This window comes from Tachyglossus aculeatus, chromosome 7 (assembly GCF_015852505.1).
Source record: "Tachyglossus aculeatus isolate mTacAcu1 chromosome 7, mTacAcu1.pri, whole genome shotgun sequence".
In the NCBI taxonomy this organism is placed as follows: Eukaryota; Metazoa; Chordata; class Mammalia; order Monotremata; family Tachyglossidae; genus Tachyglossus; species Tachyglossus aculeatus.
This window is the reverse complement of record NC_052072.1, coordinates 40,982,162-41,006,788: the sequence shown is the minus strand read 5'-3', so window position 1 is coordinate 41,006,788 and position 24,627 is coordinate 40,982,162.

Here is a 24,627-nt window from a genome sequence, read left to right as displayed (position 1 = left end):
TTAAACAAAATCAATGTGTTATAAAACAGCTTCCTTCATAGCAGGAAACATTCAAGAATTGTGCTACATTGCACCATGGATGGTATTATAAATACACTGAAAACATAGTTAACTGATAGTTCAAACAAATTAGCTACAAATTTGGAATTAAAATAGATTTCACTTTCATGAGGTAGCCATGTGAAATCAGAACGAGAGATATATTGACTTTGTAAGCAAACCTAATAAATTAGTAGCAGTAACTTTTCCTTTCAGGTGTCATTAAATGTGCCTTGTTAAGCAGCAAAGAATGAACTCAGATATTAATGATAGAATCACACTTGTGCCCGAGAAAGACAGTCCAGTGGGCAGAGATTGGAATTAGATTCGAGTTCTAAATTCACATCTGCCACATCCTTGCTTTCTGACCTTGAACAAAGTACTCCATCTACTGCAGACAATCTCCCAAAGAATGAAATAGATTTCAGAGGACTGGTCTCATTTAAAGCCGAAAGAAGAAAGCAACATTCAGATAAAGGATCTCTTTTTGATCTTGTTTTTCACTCCCTCCTAAAACAAGCCAGAAACATTTTTTTTGTAAATGTGATTTCTCTAGGATATTTTACTCCATAAAGACTCCCTAAAATATTACTTAATGTTTAATAGGGTGTAAGTTGCTTTTAACTCTCCGCACATCGAACGACTGCATTGTCCTATTCTCTGGAGTACAACAGTTACAACGTTTCACTCCAAAATAGGCTTCACTGCAATGGAGAAGCAGTTTTCTCAAAGTGGTACAAAGAGGACATCACTAAAGGGGATAATGATGGGAAGGGGCCTCAAAAAGTATATTTCTCTTTATCTGGTACCTTAGCAGACTCATGTGGAACTTGGTACAATTTTGAAATAAGGTCCTCTATTTTTGCCCAAATAATTTTGCTTAGTGTATGATTTTTCAGCCCAAACATTTCTTTTTACCACTGAAAATGTTTTCTACATTGAACCCAACTCTACAATGAGTGTGGTTTCAAAAAATTTCCAAATTTGGCAAAGGTTTATAGAGGGCACTTTCAGGATGATGATGATGGTGATGATGACAATGAAGGCATTTATTAAAAGCTTACTATGTGTCAAGCACTGTTCTAGATGCTGAGCACTATTCTAAGCACTGATCACTGTTCTAAGTGCTGAACTGAATTAATGAGAGAATTGGTGATGTCTTTTAAAGATTTCCTCTCATTTTAATACTTTCTGTACCAACTTTTCTCTGATAAGAACACCAGTAATTTTCTTTGATAAAATATCTCAGTAAGAAGGCCTTCCGCTTTGCAAGCATTTATATCCTTTTCCACTTCATATGCTGGTGTGAGTTGGACAAAAATATTTATATTTATCTTTCTGTACCCCTATTTGCATATTCCCATTGTGGTAGTTATGCCATGTTATGCTTTGAATTTTTAAACATATAAGTATCAGATTATAGCTAATGATAATATTTCAGGAACTTAAAAGGAAGTTTTTTTCATATGTGTATATATATATATATATATACGTATATACAGATAGATAGATGTGTGTGTATGTAAATGAGAAGGTTGTTATTTGAAAATGCAAATGAAACTTGACTTTATCCATGAATGTAAGTGCAACCGAATAGGTCATCGCATAAATCAACAGCCCTTTCCTCTTTGGAAAAACTTCTCTCGTTAAACCGATACATTGACCATTATCAGACCCTTGAATTGTTTTTGATTCTGCCTCTTGCCATCATGATCGTCTCATAATCTGTTTGTGAGAGTACCCTGTGTCTGATTGCTGCATGCCAAACTGGTCTTTCTAGCATCTTGATCTCCCAGTTGCCTTCAGCTGGCCATATTTCACTGCAACTTTACAACCTTTGCAGTGTTTCTCTGTCAGGCCTGCTTACAGACCTCCAACATGAACTCATCCTAAAGGCGCAGAGAAATTCATCATGGCACTGTCTAACTGGGACTTTTCTGATAATCTAGGAAATCAATCATTCAACCATTCAATTATATTTATTGAGCGCTTCCTGTGTGCAGAGCAGTGCACTAAGAGCTTGGAAAGTACAATTCAGCATCAAATAGAGACAATCCCTACCCAACAATGGACAACAGTTAAATACTCATAAATTCACTGGTGTCTTTCCAGGCAGTATGCAGTAGATATGAATCCATGGTAAACTCAGATCTCACAATCATATAGATGGTTGAATGGAGCTATTATTTCATAGACCTTTAGTTTCATCTTAAGGCTACTATAATATTGACACTAAACTCTGCTTGCCAGTCTCCCAAAGGTCATGCTGGCCTTCTTGATTCTGTTTATATTTCTTTTGAGAAATGTTAACTCTTTCCATTTCTTTTTATAATGCTCAAAAATGGTACTCTAATGATTTCCTCCACTGAATCAATTTTTACTTATGGCCCCCGATATGATTTTGAAAAATTGGGGGCACCAATAAAATTTGATTCCTGAATTGCTTCTCTATGATGTTGTAAAGAGCTGTTGGACACTGGGAAGTGAAAAATGCTAAATGCAATTACTGATTGTTTGAAAACTTAGAGTTACTTGGATAGCAGATGTATAAAATGCAAAGCAGTACCATTGTGCAGTAGTGCAAACTCCTCATCTTCCCTCCCAATTCCTTTTCAACTAATTTCCCTATGTTCCTCTATGAAACCCATAACCTTGGCATTGATGGCTCCCTCTTTTTCAAGTCTGATGTTAATTCAGTTGCTAAATCTTGTCAGTTTCTCCTCCACAACATTTTCAGAGTTTGTCCCTTCTTCTCGATCCAAACAGCCACTACCCTTCTTCAGGCACTTATCATGTCAATCAATCAATCAATGGTATTTATTGAGTGCTTACTATGCTCAGAACACTGTACTGATTGGGAAAATACCACACCAGAGAATTAGTGGACACATTCCCTGCCCATGACGAGCTTATAGGCTAGAGGGAGAGACAGACATTAATATAAATAAATAATTTATAATATGTAATTTAAAGATATGTATGGGTTTTGGCTTGACTATCATAACAACTTCCTCACTGGTCACTGTGTCTTCAGTCTCTTCACCCCAATATATACTTCACTCTATTGCCTGAATAATTTTTCCAAAAATTGTTCTGCACAAACCTCATCATTCCTGAAATATCTTCAACTGTTACACATTCCTCTCCTTATCAGACCATCAGATCAAACTTCAGACCATTGGCTTACAGGTATTCAGTTGGTTCCCTACCACTTATCCTTTCTTTTCTTCCAATACTTCCCAGTTCAGTGTTTGATCCTCTCAAGGTAACCTGCTAACCATGCCTCATTCTCCCTCCTACCAATTGTTACTCCTTTCCCACTACAGCCAGTCAACCCATTTCACTTCTCTAACACCAGCTTACTTACTGTACCTTGATCTCTTCTCTCTCACCTTTGACCTCTGTTCATAATAATAATAATAACAATAATAATAATTATGGTATTTGTTAAGCTCTTATATATGTGCTGAGCACTGTTCTAAGTGCTAGAGTAGATACAATGTAATCAGGTTGTCCCACATAGGGCTCACAGTCTTAAACCATATTTTACAGATGAGGTAACTGAGGCACAGAGAAGTGGTTTGCCCAAGGTCACACAGCAGACAAGTGGTGAAACCCGGATTAGAACCCACATCCTTTGACTCCCCAGCCCATGCTCATTCCACCAAATCATGCTGCTTCGCAAATGATAGGATTCTGTTAAGTGCTTACTATGTGTCAAGCACTGTTTGAAGTACCTGGGTTGATACAAAGTAATCAGGTTGTCACATGTGGGGCTCACAGTCTTAATCTGTATTTTACAGGTGAGGTAAATGAGGCACAGTGATGGTAAGTGACTCACCCAAAGTCACACAGCTGACAAGTGGCAGAGTTGGGATTAGAACCCACAACCTCTGTCTCCCAAGCCCATGTTCTTTCCACTAAGCCATGTTGCTTCTCTCCTTCCTGGAACTCCCTTTCCTCTTCTTATCTGACAGATCACTATTCTTCCCAGTTTCAAAGACGTACTAAAATCACATATTTTGTAGAAAATCTTCCCTGACTAACCTATTTCCTTACTGTATTATACCTGAATCATTCAATCAATGGTATTTATTAAGCACTTACTGTGTTTGGAGCACTGTTCTAAATGCTTGGGAGAGTAAAATACTGCAGAGTTGATTGACACAGTCCCTACCCACAATGAGCTTACCCTCCCTTCTTCTCATCCATACACATAGGTCCTCACTCTCCAAGCACCTTCATACCCATCCCTATAGCACCTATGTACATACCTTTGTACTCTGTTGTTTCCTTTTCCTGTAATCTACTTTAATTTCTGTCTCACCAACTAGACTGTTAGCTCCCCACGGATCATTTCTACTTGCTCAAGTGCATAGTTCAATGCTGTGCATACAGTAAGTGCTCAATAAATACCTTCAATTGATGGATTGATCGTTCTCATCATTCTCACTTCCAGCCCTTTGATCAGGCCTTTCCTCCTGTCTAGAACACCCTTCCCTTCCACCTCTATCCAGTTCTCCCCAACTTCAAAGTTAATCTGAAACCACATCTCCAGGAAGCCTTCTGAAATTAATTGATTTCTCCCAGCTCCTATTTCCTAACCCAACTTCCATCTCAGCATTTTTGCTCCAAATGCACTCTAACACATTCCTATCCACCTACAGCACTTTGGTAAATATTGACTTGTGTGCCCTATATTTTAAGCATTTATGCACATACATATTTTTTTTTTCTTTCCCTCCAAACTGTGAATTATTTTGTGCCTGAACACCCTGCTAGACTGTAAGTTCCTTAAAGGCAGGAATCCCATTTTCCAACCCTATTGTAGTCTCAATCAATCAATCAATCAATGGTATTTATTGAGCACTTACTGTGTGCACAGCACTGTACTAAGCACTTGGGAAGTACAAGTTGGCAACATATAGAGACAGTCCCTACCCAACAGTGGGCTCACAGTCTAGAAGGGGGAGACAGAGAACAAAACCAAACATACTAACAAAATAAAATAAATAGACTAGATATGTACAAGTAAAATTAAATAGAGTAATAAATATGTACAAACATATATACATATATACAGGTGCTGTGGGGAAGGGAAGAAGGTAAGATGGGGGGATGGAGGGGGGAGAGGAAGGAAGGGGCTCAGTCTGGGAAGGCCTCCTGGAGGAGGTGAGCTCTCAGTAGGGCCTTGAAGGGAGAAAGAGAGCTAGCTTGGCGGATGGGCAGAGGGAGGGCATTCCAGGCCTGGGGGATGACGTGGGCCGGGGGTCGATGGCGGGACAGGCGAGAACGAGGTACGGTGAGGAGATTAGCGGCAGAGGAGCGGAGAGGGCCGGGTGGGCTGTAGAAGGAGAGAAGGGAGGTGAGGTAGGAGGGGGCGAGGTGATGGAGAGCCTCGAAGCCCAGGATGAGGAGTTTCTGCCTGATGCGCAGATTGATTGGTAGCCACTGGAGATTTTTGAGGAGGGGAGTAACATGCCCAGAGCGTTTCTGGGCAAAGACAATCCGGGCAGCAGCATGAAGTATGGGAGATCAGAGAGAAGGCTGATGCAGTAGTCCAGACGGGATAGGATGAGAGCTTGAACGAGCAGTGTAGCAGTTTGGATGGAGAGGAAAGGGCGGATCTTGGCAATGTAGAGCTCTTAGTGCAGTGTTCTGCCCACTGAAGTATATAACGAATACTGTGTTGATTGATTCAAGAACTTTATGTGTAAACCTGGCTCTTATCTAAAATTATTTGTTTTGTACAGTTTGCAATTTCCACTTTAGAACTGGAAGCTATCAGTTGGAAACACAAGTCCAAGCTTTAGAAAAATACCTTTCTTAGGAAACCCTATGCCCTCAAGGCTTTTTATCCTTTTCCTTCTCCCTTACAATTTCCGGCACGGCACACACTATTACCCTAGCTCAAGTCATTGCAATTCATTTTCTAGCCTCTCCACTGCCTGATGTTTATCATCTCCCAATTTGTAGATTTCTATGGACAAACAGTTGACGCTGCTTGGCAGTTTCCATTTCAGTGTATCACTCTAACCTGTGTAATAGCACAGCAGTGCTTTCCATTAGACACCTTTGGGACTGTGCTGCAGAAACAGCAATTCTCCCTCCTTATCATTCACTCCAGCACTCTGACCAAGAGGAAACCTTTAGGGAACATTCAGACTAATGTTGCAGGAAGCTTTGGCATTTAGTTAGCTGTCCAAGTGATTTGAAATCTTCAAGCTAATTTAAGGCTTTTCACATTACTAGTTTAGACTCTGAAGCTGGGAGGTGAAAAAATCAACAACATTCTAGCTGAAGCAATTAGGAAAATATTTGGGGTATTTAACTGGAAGTGTGGCTTGGGAAAGTTGCAGTCTAGCTGAGAAGGTGCTCATTTCAGAGAATGCATCTGTAATCTTGTTCCAACTCCCTTTCCCTGTTCCCAACCCCTTCTGGCCCCCACATACTTATGGAAATTCCCTGTGAAACAACTGCTGATTTTGACTGTTTACAAGCAAAAATGTCAAATGAACTGGGTAATTGCTTCTGCCTGAGCCCAATATGAACATTTTGGTAATCTGATTTCTTCCGGGCTTCTACAGAAATGCTTCCAGGACTCTTTAGCTCCTCCCAGGAGCATCATCATCTGTGGACTCAAACGAGTGAGCAGGTAAATGAACCATCTCTTTCCTACCCCTGCCCCTGGCTTTGTTATTTTTCTGGTTCACTCTGGTTAGATGGATAGCTGTTGGGTCCTTTGCCCCTTTCTCAGCCTTCTTCTTGCAGATCAGTTCATGGTCTGTTGCAGAACAGAGCTAAAGATGGCTCCATCCTTGTGTTCAGGATAGTGGTAACTAACCAGGGTGAAGTTAACCCAAAAGATAACTGATTCCAGTTAGGTGACTGGACTGACTGGACTGATTCCAGCACGTGACTCCCACTGTCCTGGAGGAAAGTAGTCTTGTGGGGAATGAGGTGGTGGCAGCAAAGGTCAAGGTGGCTAGATAGCAGACTTTCCTTTTGCAGGCCGGGTCAGTGGCAAGGTGGGGCTGCTGTTGCATTTTATAGGAACAGCCTATCAGTGAGGTCTGGGGCAGAGCCAAGCTGTAAATACAGATTTTCCCCAGCCCGGTCCAGCTCCCACTGCAGCTGCCACCACCTGTCATCCCATGTTGCTGGTTTTGTGATTTTTTTTTCTATCAGAGATGACTTCCTGCCGGTTCCAGCTTGCTTCTAGAACAGTAACTAACAGGCATAGGAGGAGTAGGAAGATCACCCTAATGTGTGGAAATTGAACGTAGAATTACATACATGGAAACACAGTTGTTCCAGCTAGGAAGCCAAGGCATCAGCTGTAGTTACTCCCCAGGTGCCAAATTATATTTGCTCTCAATATGCATTAGTCTTTTGGCCACTCTGAGGTCAGCGAACCATAGAATCATAAGGTGGAAAAAAACAAATCTTGAGTTGTTTTGTGGTCCTTCCCTCTGCATTTAGTAGGATTGTATTCAATCCACCCAAAGCAAGTAACAATTTCTCACCCTAATGATAAATCGATTGATCGATTCCTCCCAGAAAGGAGATTCAAAACTTCCTTTGGAAACCCAATCTAGTACTCTTTGGAGAACTTTTGTCAGAAAATCTTTACTATGTCTCCTAAATCTCAACTTTCACTCTATGATTTCCTAGCATTCAGTCCACATTTGTGAAGAACATTGATTACTATCTTCTGGATAATTTTATACCAAGATCTCTATCAAATTTAGTAGGAATAGTATTTGAGTAGTAGTAGGATAGTAATTGAGTCCCATTGGAGCAATGCATTGTGCTAAATGCTGGGGAAATACAAAACAAAGAAATGGCCTGGTACTTCCCACAAATAGCTTTACCCTCTAGTGAGTGTAAAGATGTTTTCAATTTTCTCTCAGTTCTATATAGTGCTCTGGTAAGCCAGTTAGGCATTTCATTATTGTTCTTGCATAAGTATGGTTTGTCTTTTTCTTTGAGGTATTGTGTTCTTGAAAAAAGGTTAGTGTTCTTCATCTCCTTTGCCCCCTATGCTATCTTCTCTTTGGGACCTTCCTACTACTGACCTAATATTTTGAAATATTTCATTTCTGAAGCTCATGTTGTTTTTTGTTTTTTTTTAATCTCCCTGATTTTTTTCTTCCCTTTCTTTAGGATCGCAAAAAATAGTCGTTTTTGAATATGTTCCATCCATCATTAGATTATGCAAGCATCATTATTTAGACTTACTCCAAAAATGGCATATGTCCTAGTTGAAAACTTTCTTTCTAGAATGAGGAATAGACTCCCAGTGCAAACAACAATCTCTTTAATATAACTATATGTTCATTAAATTGTTTTTGCAACGTATGTCTGTGGAGTTCAACCGGAAGTTCACTGTAACCAAATAAGTTTGGATGGTCAGTAAAAAATGTTCTGAAATCCTTAAAGCTGCTGTCTAGTCAGAACGCTGAGTGGAAACACCAATTATGGCAGAAATGAATGTACTCTACTTACTGACCTGAAATTAATTTTTGAAGCTTCTTGGACAATGGGGCATTTCCTATTCCCTAAGCTAGCCCTGCCTCAAGTTCAGTATTTAATTTATCCATATCTAATCAACTTTAATGTAACATTACCAACTTTTCTCACCAATGGGTAGTAACATATTACGGCTATTTTGGTAGGCATTTGACTTATTATATTTTATAAAGTTTCAAAACCTAGGGAATAATTTTGTTTATGAAGAGCCCATCAAGTCAGGGTTTAAAGCCTAGGATTTTCAGATCTTACATCTCTATGAGATCTGACAACCATTTTTAAGCTCAATTTCCTTTTTAGGAAAGCAGGGATAAATCCCTGGCTATGGAAAAGAAGGCTCCAGCATGATTTTTTTTTCAAACCATTAAAATCCAATTTTTCTGTATAGTGGCAGGGATATTTTTGATGAAATATACTTAATTCACAAGGAGGAGTATAATAAACTTTCATCCCTTCTGCTTTGCTTTGTTTTTCTTTCAATTTCATGGTTAGATTGTTTAGTGAGAGAAAAACCATAAGCCAAGAAAGTTATTACAGCAAAGCTCTTCAAAGCACGAATTCCTACAAACTCTAATCTGAATAAAAATAACTATTTTGAATACTGCTTAAAGGGAAATTCTCACTGTTCCATTCAATGTATAACATTCTTTGGGGCCCAAAGGTTTTCTGAATGCAAGCTTTTGGGAAGGAAGAATCTGACAATGGGATGCTTAGTTGATTTTCTTTCAAAAGTGTTTATTCAGGGAAGCAGTAAGGCCTATAGAAAGAGCAAAGCACTGGGAGTCAAAGGACCTTGCTTCTAATGTTGACTCTGTTACTTGTCTGCGGTATGACTTTGGGCAAGTTACTTGACTTCTCTGAGCCTCAGCTTTCTCATATATAAAATAGGGATTATTCTACTCCCTCCTATTTAGATTGTGAGACTCATTTAGGATAGGGACGATGTCCTACGGGATTATCTTGAATCTATTTCAGCAGTCAGTAACAGTGTTTGGTGCATAAAAGCACATAAGTATCATAATCATTGTTGTTCATTTCCTACAAAATGAAAATTAAATGTTTATGGGCTATAATGACAAGGGAAAAGAGAAGAAAATTCATTTACAGATAAAGAAATTGGCTGAAAGCCAGGACTTTCTTTTTTTGCTATTAGTTTTGTCGTTGTTGGACTAGTGATTTCTCTGATCTGCGTCGTCACTTGTAAAAAGTGAATAATGATACTTGACACTAAACCCCATTAGGAAAACATTTGCTATGAAGCCCTAAATTGTAGAAGAAAAAATCTAGAGAGAGCCTTATCTGACCCAATCTAGTCAGGGCTGAGCTGAACTCAAAAAATTTGTGAATTTAAGCAGGCTTGTTCCCTGGCAAGCTTACCTCTCTCTGAGGGAATTATTGATAATAATAATAATTATGGTATTTGTTAAGCATTTACTATGTACCAGGCACTGTACTAAGTGCTGGAGTGGATACAAGAAAACTGGGTTGGACACAGTCTCTGTCCCGTGTGGCGCTCACAATCTCAATCCCCATTTTACAGATGAGGGAACTGAAGCACAGAGAAGTGAAGTGACTTGTCCATGGTCACACAGCAAACAAGTGGCAGAGCTGGGATTAGAACCCATGACCTTCTGATTCCCAGGCCTCTGCTCTTTCCACTGCACCATGCCTCTTCTCAGTCGCAATGTGTGAATACCAGGATCTGAGGGTTCAGTAATCTCAGCAGGTATCCTGAAACTTCTAGCATTTATGATTCATTGCAAATGCAAAGAGACCCAATAGTGTAACAGTTACCATACTTTCTGGGACCCAGAAGGCAGAGAGAAGGTGGGAGATGTGAAGAAAACTTCACAGACTCTGCATTCTGTTCAGGCGGATATGTCAGAGAGAAGTTTATTTCTTACAGTGCTTGTAGGGAGCGGTGGTTGATAGACAGAGCTTCCCTGCTAATTAAAACCAGATCAGCTCCAAGCAATACAGGGTTTCTTTATATTCATTTATTCATTCAATCATATTTATTAAACATTAAGTGTGTGCACTGTACTAAGGGATAAGAGGAAGAGGCATTTAATAGGCATTTCCTGTCTAGAGGCAAGGAGACAGACATCAATATAAGTAAATAAAATTACTGATATATACATGAGTGTTGTGAGAGGTGGGGTAAGAGAAAAGGTAGCAAGTCAGAGTGATGGAGAAGGGAGTAGGAGGTGAAGAAAAGTGAGGCTTAGTCTAGGAAGGCCTCTTGGAGGAGGCTTATAGCAATATGCAATTGGTACAAGCACCCAATCAATCGATCAATCAATCGTATTTATTGAGCGCTTACTGTGTGCAGAACACTGTACTAAGTGCTTGGGAAGTACAAGTTGGCAACATATAGAGACAGTCCCTACCCAACAGTGGGCTCACAGTCTAGAAAGTGGGCTCACAGTCTAGACTAGACCCACCCTTCACACATGATCGAAAAGCACAATACAAGATATATACTCTAAAAGAAGTAGCAGTAAATTTCTACTTGGCTCTGCTCTCCTTGTTCTCATCATCATAGAGGCCATGTGGGCAAATACCATTGATAAGCTGGCCAGGAGTCCTGGCCTCGCTAATGGAGGAAGAACTCCTTTCTGTCTCAGGACCTCGATATTACAAACTCCCCCATAAGGCAGACATCTCAACAGGTTGAACAAAAAGGGGAGTATAAATTATGTGCCTGTCTTGAGCAAATAGTGTCTTGGTCTGACAAAATGGTCCAGGCCTAAAGGCCCATCACAATTCAACCCTTGGTATCTTACCACACATAAGGTCTCTAGTCACCAGAGTTACTCATTCATTTAAACAAGATGGTTGTGAGGCAATCAAGTGGGTTTAGAGCCAAACCAGCTCATTCATTCATTCATTCATTCATTCATTCATCAAATTGTATTTATTGAGCTCTTACTGTATGCAGAGCACTGTACTAAGCACTTGGGAAGCTCAGAGGAGATAGTCTGAAGAGAAAGGGCAAATACAAGGCCCTGACAACCAGGCTCAGCCTAAACATTCTGAGGCTTGTTCTGAGCCTGTCCAGTTACCTACATTGAGCCTTTGATGAAATGGCCTGGTAATTAATCCAATCACAGGTGTTCATTCCAGGAGACTGACCCCAACTGCTACTTGAGCTAGACTCCACAACCTTACTCATTCCTGGACTCTGATAAGACCAGAGAGCCTCCAGCCAGAACTGTAAAGACTCCAAATGATGGTTTTCGAGTTCCATCTTTGAAGACTGCCCCCTCCAAGGACACATTCTCAGTAAGACCCTTCCCCCTTTTCCACCCTTGCACTCACAATTGAAAATTGGCTCCTACTATAATAATATCAATAATGGCAATTGTTAAGCACTTACTATGGGCCAGAAAATATGCTAAGAGCTGTGGTGCTTACAAGCAAATCGGGTTGGACACAGTCCTTGTCCCATGTAGGGAGCTTAGATCCCTATTTTATAGATGAGGTAACTGAAGCACAGAGAAGTTAAATGACTTGCCCAACGTCACATAATAGACAAGTGGCCCAGGCTGAATTAGAATCTTCTGATTCCCAGGCCCATGCTTTATCCAATACGCCATATTTTGGATACACCAAGTCCAATTTAGGAACTTAATTTCTGTTTTTTCTTCAGGGAAGCAGTAGGATATTATCATCAAGACCAGGTGCCTCTCCTCCATTTCATCATAATTTCCAGGCTGAACCTGTAGGTGTGAATAAGTGATAGGGTGGGCAAATCTGGAGAACACCCTAAAATGAGCCTGGCCTACTGAAAAGTACATCAGTGTCCTCTGGCAGAACTAAACATTTGTTGTGGGCAGGGAATGGCTCTGCCAGATCTGTTGTATTGTACTCTCCCAAGTGCTTAGTGCAGTGCTCTGCACATAATAATAATAATGGCTTTTGTTAAGCACTTACTATGTGCCAAGCACTGTTCTAAGCGCTGGGGGGATACAAGATGATCAGCTCGGCCCACGTGGGACTCACAGTCTTAATCCCCATTTTCCAGATGAGGGAACTGAGGCCCAGAGAAGTGATTTGCCCAAAGTCACACAGCAGACAAGTAGTGGGCTGGGATTAGAACCCACGACCTCTGGCTCCCAAGCCCGAGCTCTTTCCGTATGGCTTCTCTTGTAGCCATGTGCTTCTCTAAACACTGCACATAGAAAGCACTCAATAATGCTTAAGAAGCAGTGTGGTTTAGCGGAAAGAGCATAGGCTTGGGAGTCAGAGATCGTGGGTTCTAATCCCTACTCCGCTGCTTGTCAGCTGTGTGACTTTGGGCAAGTCACTTAACTTCTCTGTGTCTCAGTACCTCATCTGTAAAATGGGGATTAAGGCTATGAGCCCCACGTGGGTCAACCTGATTACCTTGTATCTACCCCAGTGCTTAACAAATACCATCATTGTTATTATCATCATTAATAATAATAATTTCTTTGATGATAATGATGTTGCTTCTGGGTAATGAAGCAGTCCCTGCTTTATTCTATACTTCCCAAGCATATAGTTCAATCAGCACACCAAATGCTACTACTGTGACCATTTGAGAATGCAGAATATGTCAAAAAAGACCATCAGATATCAGAACTTCTTACCCAAAAACCCAGTTGAAAAACTCTTCCCACAATATGGTCCTTAAATTTCATCATAAGCAAGTTTTACTGTGCTCATTCTTTTTTTTCTCTCTCTTTTTTGGCCCTTTACCTTTTTAGATCAGACTGTCTCTAATTTGATTGCTTCATATCTGTTTCAGTGCTTAGCACAGTTCTTTCTTTTGATAATAATTACTGTGGAATTTGTTAAGTGTTTACTAGGGGCAAACACTTTACTAAGTGTTGGTGTAGGTACAACACAATCAGATCTGATGCAATCTCTCACCCACAAGGAGGCCACAGTCCAAGAGATAGGAAGAAGAGTCATTTAATTCTCATTTTACAAATGAGGAAAGTGAGTGAGAGAAGCTAATTGACTTGCCCAAAGTGAGGCAGCAGACAAGTGGTGGAGCTGGGATTAAAACCCAGGTCTTCTGATTCACTTTTCTGTGCTCTTTCCATTTGCCCATGCCACACATGCCTCAACTAATAGCTACTATAGTTCTTTTTCAAATCATGACTCTCAAAATTTGCAGTTGGATTTTGAAGTTCAGCTTTGACTCTTTTGAGATGATAAATCAATTTATTACTTCGCATTCATTTCTGAAATATCTGAAGGAACTGCAGTGGTTGTAGAAAAGAGACAATGATTAGTGGCAAAAGAAAAAAATATTTTGAAGCACATCTCTACTGGCTCCCCCAACTCAGGCCGAATTGTGTGATGTAAATTCCAAGCACCTAGTTTCATAATCTTACCTTGTAACCAATAGCTTCCTATTCTAAAGCAATCAACTTCTATGAAAATTGAATATTCACACATGGAATTGCAAGGAAATTTATGAAGATTTACTTTTCAGAAGAGCTTGGGAAGATATTTGTTTTGCAATATTTGCACAGAAGTGGACAGAAGAAAATAAATTTAGCCCAACTAAAACTCCCCCTCAAGAATCCAATGGTTTCAGCATTGTTCGGTGTTGCATTTTTGCAAGGATGAATAGGCCCAGGGTAGAGAAAATATGGCAACATTTGATATTACTTTATTTTTATTCATTAAACTTGAGAACCATCGCTGATCAACACTGTGATCAAACCAAGGCTCCATGATGTAAGGACAATGCTAGAAAGGTGTAATATTATAAAATACATTTTAAAATACAAGTTCCATGAATGAGGGATGAAAAAGGCTGAAAAGGGCAAAGAACCAAATATAAAGCAAGGAAAGGAATGAAGAAACTACTCAGGTCCTGACATCAACAACAACAGCATCAAACATTTTATAGCTTTTAAATCGAGGTTATGTCTAACCTATATATCACGGATTTAAGGCTCGGGCAGTAAAGGAAAAAACTGATACTCTCCTGATTTAGTATTTAGAGACACAAGTTGGAAATGACATCCCTTACTTTCCTTACCTGGGAGCTCCACATGCTTTCAAGATGCCAACAACAAAAAAAGTTTTGTTCCCATTTTATTTTCTGGATTATAGTTGCCACCTCCCTGGACTAATATAGTAATCTCCCTTCCCTTGCCAACCCTTTTTGTCCTCTCATTCTTCCCTCTCCCGATTCAATCAGGAGTCTCCTGGTCTTCCACCCTCTATTTGTCCCTTTTCCCTTCTAAGTGTCAGAAGGGGAATTCATAAACATCACAGGGTAATAGTTGCATTCTTTTGCCCATAACCACTTTTGGAGCTATTGGTGTCATTAAACTAAAAACATAATACGATGTTGCTGAATGAATGGAGAGATCATATCTACTAATTGTGCGGGATTTATCATGCGCTTACTTTGTGCCAAACACTGCATTAAGTGCTGGGATAGATATAAGATAATCAGGTTGGACACAGTCCCTGTCCCACATTAAGCCACAGCCTAAGGTGGAGGGAGATCAGGTAGTATTTCATTCAATTTTATAGATTAGGAAACTGACGCACAGAACTATTAAGGGACTTTCCCAAGGTCACATGACAGGCAAGTGGCAGAGCTGGGATTAGAACTCAGGTCAATTCGCTCTCGAGTCCATATTCTTTTCACCAGCTTGCCACTTCTCTGACTCTATTAACTATAATGTACTCTCCCAAGTGTTTTCTCTAGTGCTCCGTACAGAGTAAATGCTTCATAAATACTATTGATTAAGTAATTGGAGCCTACCAACTTGAACTGATAGTGTATAGCACTGAGCAACATTCCAGAGGGAGACTGTTCCATGTCACCCAAAGAACATGTCTCAGAATAGCCAAGATATGCTTTATTCTATGCAGGGAGGCTAGATTTTTTATCTTAATGCATTCTGCTGTGAATTTAAGGATTCTAAGAGTTAAAGAGTCATCCTCTGCTAATGTCTACAATACAGAGTTCCTCCACTTTCCAGGGGTGATGTTCTGGATATATGTCAACTGATTGGGAACACCTGCTCCTTATCTTGAGAGCAGTTAGAGATTATATTTGGAAAGCTTTAAATATAAGTTTAAATGAATCTTTTCATATGACACAGATTACATGGATTTGGCTTCCCTTAAAATGTGAAGGAAAAGTAGAGGAGAGAAATATTCTTTAATCCTAAAGGCTTATCTCTCCCTACTGCAAAGACTATTCACTATCTGAAATCATATCCTCTATCTGTGACACAAAATAAGCTTCACCTTTGCAGCCTCTCTAATTCATGGGTCATAAAATTCATGGCCAACTGTTAAATATTGCTAATTTCACTTGACATTTTGAAGGTATGGGATCCAAAATGTTAAAATATTTACCAATGGTCACATTAAGAATAAAAGTTAATAAAAACACTTGGGATTCAGGATAAATTTCTATTTGTATTTGGTTTTGGAGCACCTATAATGGGTTAATGCCAAGTTCCCCTTTTCTCAAAAACTTCCAATGATTGTCCATTCACCTCCACATCAAACAGAAACTCCTTACCATTTGGCTTTAAAGCACTCAATTGGTGCTCCCCCTTCGTATCCCACGGATCTACTACTATAATCCAACTTGCATATTTTGCTCCTCTAGTATCAACCACTTACTATGTGTCAAGCCCTGTAATAAGCACTGGGGCAAATTCAAGGTAATCAGATCAGATAGTTTCTGTCCCACACAGGAGTCACAGTGTTAAGGGAGGAAGAACGGGTATTGAATCCCCATTTTACAAATGAGGAAACTGAGACAGAGAAGTTAAGTGACTTGCACAAGGTCACACAACGGATAGGTGCCAAAACCGTGGTGAGAACCCAGGTCCCTCCACTCCCAGGCCCGTTTTTTTTTCTCATTAGCCCTCACTTCTTGCCAGTCCAATTATTTATATTTTTGAATAAATCTAATAGACCTATTGGAAGGCCATACAAAAAATTGTTTTTCATGTGAATAATGCTGAAGGCAATATGACAATTGTGGTAAAATGATTTAAACAATCTGAGAAGGAGTGAAACTTGAATTACTCCACCCTAGCAGGATGAGACGAGTGCAGGATTTAACTAACACAACAGGGGCAATGTGTGAGAAGTCTCTATCAGAGTTGCTAAGGATAGAAGTCTTACTTTTTTCTCAGCTTTTCAGAACTCAAGTAATAGAAGCGTAAAGTGAGTATCAAATTTTCCTTCAGGTCCAAAGAATATTCTGACTTTATACAGGTTGACTAAAATGAAACCATGTTTAAAAAGAGATGGGGAAAAAAAAGCAGCTCACTGAATTTATTTTCTATAAAATTACCCTCCATTTTTTCCTTCCTAGTACAGAGCTCACATATTGCAAACACTTAATTAATGTTATTAATTGATAATAGAGCTGTTCAAGTACAGCTAAGATACTACATTTTCTCAGTAAAGATCAGTTATTCAGAAATCATTTCCTATTTTTCCCTTCTTCTCGTTTGCTGCTTTTCCTCTCTCCCTTCTCACTTTTCCACCTAACAACTTCTTGTTGGATTAATAAGGATGATAATTTAGAGTTTCCAGGTGCTTATATTTTTAGATGGAAACTGAATATCACTGCATCTGTGTTAGTATAAGATGTATAATACTGGGCTAAATCAACATATGGACCCATATTATCACTGCCTTAAACTGTTCATTTTACCCTGTTTTTTCCCCACCTTTTTACTTGTGCATATCTGTTCTCCTACACTCCAGATTGTGAATCCCTGTAGGCCATACTGTACATTATTCTCCCCAGCACCTCGTATAGAACCTCATACATTGTAGGCTCTTAATCAGTGCTATTAATTGCTGATAGATCTTTTTAAGTACAGCTAAAATACTGTATTTTCTCTTTAAATATCAGGTATTATAATCAGAAATCATATCATCCTTATTTCTTCCTAGGGTTTTTGTCTGACCTGTTTATCTTCTACCTACCCCAGGTCTTAATATAGGGCATGGCACATACTAAGTGCTTAACAAATACCTCCACTGCCTTTAAACCCAAAGTTGCTGCATTACGAAACTTCACTCTCACTTCAGGTGTTGTGCTTGTAAAAGAGGAGTAAATAAAGTGGCAAATGTGTTGACTTGAACTCAGTAGCTACTGTACAACCAAGATACTTAGCATCATAGAAAATACCTAGCATCATAGAAAATACCTAGCATCATAGAAAGGCTTGGCAATGTTCACCAGCTTCCCAGAGCCATCCCGGTCAGGACCTGAGATGGAAAATAACTTCAGAAGTACATTTCATGTCAGTAATGATCCAATGTGAATCAGGGATAGAGAGTACTGGGCCTCTGATAATGCTGAAAGAGAAAAAGGTGGATTGTCATCTTTAATGTTTATATAGAAATGATGGAAAAATTGATTTGGTGTTCATTCAATGGCCCAAATTCTGCTTCTTTCTCTCAGCAGGCTGTGGAGTGCTTCTTAATGCTACTGGAATGGAAAAACATTAACTAGTTCTATTTTAAAAATGTAGCATTAGTTAAGTGATTGCATGATATAATTGTTATAAAGACTGTAGATTGGTAAGTACCTGATATTTTAATTCAGAAAAATGACTCACTAGTTTGATGTACAAGAAAGACATTGCCACCTGCCTACTGTGTGATCTCGGACAAGTTGCTTAACTTCTCTGTGCCTCAGTTTCTTCATCTGTAAAATGGGAATTAACTACCCATTCTCCCCTCTACTTGAACTATGAGTCCTACGTGGGACAAGGGACAGTGTCTAACCTGCTTATCTTGTACCCACTCCAGTGTTTTATCACAGTGTTGGCATAGGGTAAGTGCTTAACAAATACCAAAATTATTATTATTATTATATTTTTACAATGACTAATAACATTATATTTACGGTAGCAAGCTTACAAAAATGGGATATTTGATTAAATATCATTCTTGGCCAATGGAGAGGGAGGGGTAAGGAGTTTAGGACCATAGGTCTAGGGGCCAGCTAAGGAAGATGAACAGAAAAAGGTTTGGAGGAATCCTCACCCCACCTCCATCTATGGTCCACATCAGGCCCCAGTGGGCGTCTCTCTTCTCTTGCCTCATATTTTAGTCACCTCCCTGAGATGCTATAGTAGCAGAGGAAATGGCAACTTTAGGCCCAGGCTCTGAGCCTTCCTGCTTAACTTTGCTTCAACCTATGCATGCTTTAGTGACTCCTCCTCTTCTACCCAGTATGGAGAGGAAGAATTAGGCTCATTCTAATTAGGACCCCACTGGTTGCCTAATTTTGCACAATAGAAAGTTTAACCAGAAGACTGAATAATTATACCTTCAGGATATTTTGAAATAGAATGCAAAGTATACCAATATTTTGTCCTCAGTCAGGAAATCTGTTAAACGATTCGAACTCCATAGGATATTTTTCCTTCCTATTACATACAGTGGATTAGTTTGACATAATCTATATAACCGTCAAAGTATTGAAGTTGAAGGATATTCTGATTCAGTGTGTATCCCATCCCTGTAACCTGGTAGAAGGCTTGGCTGGAATGACTATGCCCTATATTTGCATATTTGGCAAATACCCTCCAATAAATTTTGATTATTCTCATGATTGTTTTGGGGTTTTGAGTCAATCACAGCCTAGAACCTATACAGGACTCTCAATTGCATTGCGGATGGACTTCCTCTTTCTTCCTTTAGTAGTCTTAAATGCAAAGTTTGCTGATTTTGATCTTGTTTATGGATATACAGGGAAGTGAACCCAATTTTGAGTCAAAGAGGGTAAAAAAGAAGACTTGTTGAAGTCCAATACAGAGAAAACTGAGATTTTTCTTTTTTTACATATTTATGTTTACAGGCTAAAAAACAGCCTAAGACCAAGGAAAATTTCCCAGAAACAGTTGGAATATAAGGATGAGTCTAGCAGACAAGGTTGCAAACCAGCCATTTTATAAAGCATAAAGGAGGAAAGCAAATAAATGAAGTCAGATGATTGGGTTTCAGAATATTGTTTTTAACACTGTGGGAATAAGAGAAAAGTAACTGATCTGGGGTGCTAAAACTTTGGGGAAATATCTGTCCTTATATATGACTTTGGAAAAGTCATTTTATTCCTATGGCTGCTCTCCATCTGTGAGAGAGTGAATGACAACACTTTCCACCCACTGGCTGGGATGTGGGATTAAAGAGGTGATGTTTGGAAAGTGGTTAAAGCTACTGGGAAATAAGCCAGCTGAAAAATATGAACTATTACTATATTATTTAATTTGAAATATAGAGATCATCCTAAGATAACCTTCCTGTTCATTATTCTCTTGGTTAGATGACGATTGATTGCAAAACACAGGTTATCCACATTAAAATTAAAAATAGTGAAATTCACATTGAAGTACAGCAATTGGGTTCCCACAGGAAAGCCTGATTAGATTTTAAAAATAAGTCTATGTCTATTTAAATGATATTTGGGAAAGGATGAAATTATTTAAATGAGAAGATGTCTAAAGCTAGAGTTCTTGTTAGAAGTCTAAAAATATAAATGAATATTAAAAAAGAATGAAGGAGATTTCTTCATTGTCATGGTCTAGTCATAGAGTAGTCAATCTATAGGAATAGCTTTCTTACTAGTTATTTTTTAAAATTGAATAATATATTTGACCTAGACAGTTAAAAAAGACAGTGTTCTGATTTCTTTAATTTAAAACAGAAAACTTCTGAGGTATATGGCCCACTTTTATATAGAGCAGATTGATGCAGTAGAAAATATTAGTATCTATATCAATGCATCAGTTACGAAAAAAGAGTTCAAAATAGGCTTGTTGTATCAGATTCATTGGGTAGCTTTTAAGAGTATTTTAAATTTGTCTATTGTATAAACACCTGCTCCTAGCCTGTCTTTCATTTTCCCAGGGCAACCACAAAATTGTTGGGTGAATTAGTAATGTTTCCTCAAAGTTGCACAATTTGTCAAATTTTGTTGCTGTTTCTTACCTGTAAATTCAAGAAAACAAATATGTATCAGAAGCAGCGTGGCATAGTGGGAAGAGCAAGGGCTTGAGAGTCAGAGTACATGGGTTCATTCATTCATTCATTAAATAGTATTTATTGAGTGCTTACTGTGTGCAGAGCACTGTACTAAGCACTTGGGAAGTACAAGTCAGCAACATATAGAGATGGTCCCTACCCAACAATGGGCTCACAGTCTAGAAGGGGGAGACAGACAACAAAACAAAACATGTAGCCACTAGTCTGCTGTGTGACCTTGGGCAAGCCACTTCACTTCTCTGTGCCTCAGTTACCTCATCTGTAAAATGGGGATTTAAACTGTGAGCCACACATGGGACAATCTGATTACCTTGTATCTACCCCAATGTTTTGAACAGTGCTTGGCACATAGTAAGTAATTAATAAATGCCATTATTATTATAATTGTATAATATATAAAAAAAGAAAACAATGAACTTACAGTCTAGATGAAATATAAATATAATATAAATATATTCCCTCCAGACTGTAAGCTTGTTGTGGGCAGGGAATGTTTTTATCTACCAACTCTGTTGTATTCTACCTGCTCAAGTACTTAGTATATTGCTTTGCACACAAAACATTAAATAAATACCATTAATTCATTTTGTATATGTATATTTGTATTATACATATACTATATATTTCTAGAGAGACAGAGACAGAGACAGAGAGACAGAGAGGAAAGAGATTCATATTACGCCTATTTTATTCCAAATTGCATCTATAATTTTACATTGCTTCTTGGAACTGTAGAATATATAGCTGTGCTGGTTGTTCAGCCACCCCACTGAGCATATCAAATGGCAAATCATGTTAAAGGGGAGACATTTTAACAGTTTAAAGGCTCCCTGCTGCTCCAATACTTGGTGGAGATGAAAACAACTCAATTGGAATATTTAACAAGCTTGGATCATTCAATTAGCAGGGAAGTTAAGTCTGTGTTATTGTTTAGTACTTGCAAGTGAAAAAGTTCATCACTGCAAGTAAAAAGGTTTCATAGATCATAAAATTAACTGAGTCCTCCAGCAGTACAGAATTCTCACACCAAGTCATTTTATAATTTCCTCTGCTATAATAAATGGCATAGTGAAGAGATACCTTATTCCTTTCAATATCAGTGGTGCTATTTCATTGATAGTAATAGACTGGAATTCTCTCTTGAGTTTTCATAATTTTGAGTTAGTTAAATCTTCCTTTCTGTTAAGAACTTCCTTTCCTTATATACTCACCAAAATAGTTTTATGAGGAATGACAGCTCTTGAGGACAAAATGACAGCCAGTAGATGCTTTCTTCAATTTAGCCACATTTGGAACAGCCTATCTTTGTTATCAATCTTTCTTTAATTCCCAGAGAAAAGAGTTTGAAGAATACCATCTGTCAATACCTTAAATAGATTGTTTTAGGTCTTTCAGCATAGGGATGTCATTAGTTATTATAATACTAATATAATATATGCATGATAATCATTGTGAGATTTGTTAAGCACTTATTCGCACCAAGTATTGTGGCAGATACAACATAATCGTCTTGGACAGAGTCCCTGTTTCTGGGGCTCACCATTTAAGGGGGAAGGAGAACAGGGTGTTTCTTTTTAAATGGTATTCATTAAGTGCTTACTATGTGCCGGGCATTGTGAGGACTGGGGTAGATACAAGCTAATTAGGTTGAACACAGTCCCTGTCTCACATGGAGCTCGCAATCTTAATCTACTTTTTACAGGTGAGGAAACTGGACACAGAGAAATTAAGTGACTTATCCAAGGTCACAGAGCAGGCAAGTGGCAGAGCCAGGGTTAGAAAGAAGATCCTCTGACCTGTGCTCTTTCCAATAATAATAATAATGATGATAATAATAATAATAGTAATTATGGTATTTGGTAAGCATTTACTATATGCCAGGCACTGTACTAAGCACTCAGTACAAGCAAATCAGGTTGGACACCATCAGCCTGTTTGACACTGGGCAACATTGCTCTTCATTAGACTTCGTGCAGTTCAACAACATAGTTTCCAAACAAGGAAAGATGGTATGAGCAGGTAAATGGTTGTATACTCCTAGACTGTAAGCTCATTCTGCTAATGTAAACATGGTCTACCAACTCTGTATCATACTCTCCCATGCGCTTAGTGCTCTCCATGTAGTAAGCACTCAATAAATATCACTGATCGCACTTTTATATTGTCTTTGGGGTGACACTTTTTTCTGCATACTTCAACAAAACAAGAGACTTGGTATTCAGGCAGTAATGTTCATTGAGTGCCTTCTATGTGCAAAGCACCATTCTGAGATATGAGGGGAAACAGAATAGAGAATGAAATATAAGTGTATTAGTCCTCAGTGCTCAGGAGGCTCACTATCTAAAAGAGATGAAAGGAGGGGAGATTGGCAACTGGTACATGAGGAAAGGTTGAAATGAGCCAAGACAATAAAAGAACACAAGGACAGCCATGAATCCCAGAAGAGCTGCCAAACATTGCAACCAATGGAATGGTTTTCGGGCTCTCTTCTCGGAAGGTGCTGTCCAAATTCCAGTAGTCTCAACTGCTGCGATCATCCCCATATATTTGTCTCCTGAGAGAGGGAAAGAGCTTTTTACAGAGATGAAAGATAAAGTGAAATGGTTTGAATCCCTTCAAACCAAGGCTTTCCCTTCCCTTTTTCTTCAAAGCCCTACTGAGAGTTCACCTCCTCCAGGAGGCCTTCCCAGACTGAGCCCCCTCCTTCCTCTTTTCTCTTCCCCCTCCCCATCCCCCCCACGTTACCTCCATCCCCTCCCCACAGCACCTATATATATGTATATATGTTTGTACGTATTTATTACTCTATTTCATTTGTACATATGTATTCCGTTTATTTTATTTTGTTAGTGTGTTTTGTTTTGTTGTCTGTCTCCCCCTTCTAGACTGTGAGCCCGCTGTTGGGTAGGGACCGTCTCTATATGTTGCCAACTTGTACTTCCTAAGCGCTTAGTACAGTGCTCTGCACACAGTAAGCGCTCAACAAATACGATGAATGAATGAATGAATGAAATGCTGTCATCATTTCTTCGTGGTTTAGGCAAGGAATAGGAATTTCACAATTATATTGACATACAAGGAAACTGACGTGCAAAACTTAAGTTACTTGCTCCAGTCGCAGAGATTTCTTACAGTCTGGTGAAGAGCACTATCTGGGTCACACAGCCTCCAGGAGGCTATTACCTTTAGGTTTTTACTTTGTAATGTCCTGAGGTAAGATTTGCTGACAATTGATGGTTTCCTTAAAAAATATGACATGTGCAATGAATTGCAGATTTGGTCCAGATAGGATGCCTATGCCTATCAGATGTGAAATATAATTTATAGAACTACTGGTTGGAATCGCCAGTCTTTGCCTCGATTAGATAATGTGTTTGTCCCAGTTTTTCTCTTCTCTTCCTCTCTCCATTTTTCTGTTCATATTCTATCTGTTTTGGCCCTCTAGACCTGCATGCTGGTGTCCTTCTTCTCCCTCTTCTTGTCCTTGCGGGCAAATTTGTTTTATGTAGATTTTTTTGTATGTGTCTCTATAGGCTTTCAGCTTGAGGCCTCTATATGTATGATTCTTGCTGTGCCTGCATGTGAGCATTCCAATCTACTGTATCCATTATGTGTATGTGGTGGCAGGGGGGTGGAAGGAAAGAAAGAGAGATTTGCATGCATGAATGATTTTCATGCATGCATGAAGCAGCGTGGCTCAGTGGAAAGAGCCTGGGCTTTGGAGTCAGAGGGCGTGGGTTCAAATCCCGGCTCCACCACTTGTCAGCTGTGTGACTTTGGGCAAGTCACTTCACTTCTCTGGGCCTCAGTTCCCTCTTCTGTAAAATGGGGAATAAGACTGTGAGCCCCCCGTGGGACAACCTCATCACCTTGTAACCTCATCAGCGCTTAGAACGGTGCTTTGCACATAGTAAGCGCTTAATCAATGCTATCATTATTATTATTATGTGGAGGAAGTACGGGTCTGGTATGTATTTATGAGCGTATATGGGTGTAGAATGAATCTGTTGGGATTGCTTATGC